This window comes from Amphiura filiformis, chromosome 15 (assembly GCF_039555335.1).
Source record: "Amphiura filiformis chromosome 15, Afil_fr2py, whole genome shotgun sequence".
NCBI classification, from domain to species: Eukaryota; Metazoa; Echinodermata; class Ophiuroidea; order Amphilepidida; family Amphiuridae; genus Amphiura; species Amphiura filiformis.
In genome coordinates, this window is record NC_092642.1 from 56,815,645 (window position 1) to 56,818,411 (window position 2,767).

Consider the following 2,767-nt stretch of genomic DNA (forward strand, 5'->3'; position numbering starts at 1 on the left):
ACTTTGTCGCAGAACATTTCTTAGCATAACTTGACATTCATTTTGTTGATTTGAAAATGTATAAATCTGTGAATAAAGCAATCTTTTGCTACCCTACTAAAGTTATCCCTTCTCAAATTCCTTTTTTTTTTGGTAAAAAATAATCACATTTTCAAAAATAATGCTTTAAAAAATTGCACTTTTCAACATCCCATACATGTAATGTACAAAACTTTCTCGATTTCAATGTTTAATTGTTTTGATTTCCTTTACCTTTCTGTCTCTGATCCCTTAATCACCCATGTAACCATCGTTTAGTGCAAAGTAATGATTCGTTGAAGCTAATTTTGACATAAATGAGGATGTTGAAAAGTGCAACTTTTTCTAAAAGCATCATTTTGGAAAATGTGATTATTTTGGCCAAAACAAAAATATTTTTAAAAGAAAAATCATTGTTAGTGTAGAAAAACGATTCATTTATTCACAGTTTTTTAAATTTTTCAAATCAACGAAATACATGCCAAGTTATGCAAAGAAGTGTTTTGTAATTTTAGGGGAGTTATTTTTGTGAACCCTTTATTTAACACTGAAGATGCCCAACATGCCACAATTACCATGATTACATAATCGGTTGAAAAAACATTTATGAGGGGAAACTGTTAAAAGTTGTGTTACCTGTATGTACAAGGGCACTTCGTGAATACACATAATCTTGGGCCATGTAAAATCACGGACGTCACTTCATTACCAAATACAAGGGAAACAAAGTATTATTGTGATTTTTGTCACATTGTGTCGATCAACAGTGATTTGAGAAATAAAAGTTATTAAAACATAATGTTATTTGTGAAGTGTTTACTTGTGTGATTCAATGAGTAACATTACAGCAGAGCATACAAGCTACCAGTTCCTGGTTATTTGAGTACTGTTCTACTTGTCAGTGCTTTGAAAGAAATGAATAATATAGCTGGCTTAAATCTTTCAAGTGGAAAAATGCACAAGGAACATAATTTGTGAGAAGTGCAACTATGGATTAGCTCACAGATTTATTTGGTGTTTGTTTAGGCTAAAAAAACGGCAAATTCATTTTTTAAACTTTTTGCTTACACAAACGAATATATAAGACCCCATTTTTTGCCAAAACCATGCAAAATTACATACTTTTCCAAAAGTGTGTGCTTTTGCTTATACAACTTAGTATATACGGTACTATATTAATAAACGTATATAAGACCCAATGTCTTACAGTACATTATGCTTTCGGTGGTGGTTTATGCACCGCTTTTTACCCCCATTTTTGCCAAAACCACATACTTTTGCAGAATATGTCATTTTGCATGATTATGCAAAATTACATACTTTTCCAAAATTGTGTGCTTTTGCTTATGCAACTAAGTATATACTATATTAATAAACGTACAAGACCTAATGTCTTAGTACATTGTATTTCTGGCGGTTGTTTATGCCACCTCCCCCCAAAACAAAACAAAACTACATACTTTTTCAAAATATGTCATTTTGCAGGGTCATAATGGTTATACAAAATTACATACTTTTCCAAAAAGTGTGTGCATTTGCTTATGCAACTTAGTATATTCTATATTATTGAATGTATATAAGACCTAATGTCATATAGAACATTATACTTCTGGTGGTGGTTTATGCCCCCCCCGTTTTTGCCAAAACCACATACCTTTGCAAAATATGTCATTTTGCGTGGTTATACTAAAATTACATAATTTTCCAAAAGTGAAAAGTGTGTGCTTTTGCTTATGCAACTTAATATATACCCCCCCCATTTTTGCCAAAAACACATGGGCTACTTTTGCAAAATATGTCATTTTGCATGGTTATACAAAATTACATACTTTTCCAAAAGTGTGTGCTTTTGCTAATGCAACTTAGTATATACTATATTAATAATAATAATAATAAACGTATTATAAGACCTTTCTTACACATTATATTTCTGTTGGGGTTTATACACCGATTTTACCCCCCCCCCGTTTTTTGCCCAAACCATGTACTTTTTGTAAAATATGTCATTTTGCATGAATATGCAAAATTACATACTTTTAAAGTGTGCTATCTGCATATATTATATGCAACTTAGAATATAATATATTAATAAATGTATAATAAGACCTTATGTCTTATAGTACATTACATTTCCGGTGGCTGTTTATGCAGCACTTTTACCCTAATTATGCCAAAACTTAATATACCGTACTAAATTGCAAGATATGTCATTTTGCATGATTAGGTCTATGTAAATTTAACATATTTTTCCAAAAGTGTGCTTTGCATATGCAACTTGGTATAAAGGCCTACTTTATTAATAAACGTATCTTTGGCCTATAATAGTACATCATCGTGGTTTATGCACCCCCAACGTTTTTGCCCCGATAGTTTTTTACCCGTAGTCTTTCACACAGCGTGCCAAATCTAATTAGTAAAATTGGAATGAGAAAAGTATTACATGTGTAGCCAAATCTCAGTTTGGAAGGGATATAAGCGAGAGATGAGACTGTTTTGAATCGTTTCAAACACCAAATTGCCTGGAATACCTCCGAGATCTACAAAAAAAAGCTCCGTGAAATGAATGGTAACGGCGCATTATTAAGTGGTGTGCTCCCGCTTTGGTAGTATGCGCCCTGATTCCCTATAGCCAGCCCGTGTGCTTTCTATACAAAACATCTATTTTTGTATACGTACTGTAAAGTACGGTAAAGTATGATGTTTTGCATATGCAAAACTACATGTTTTTCGTAAGTATGTGTTTTTGCAT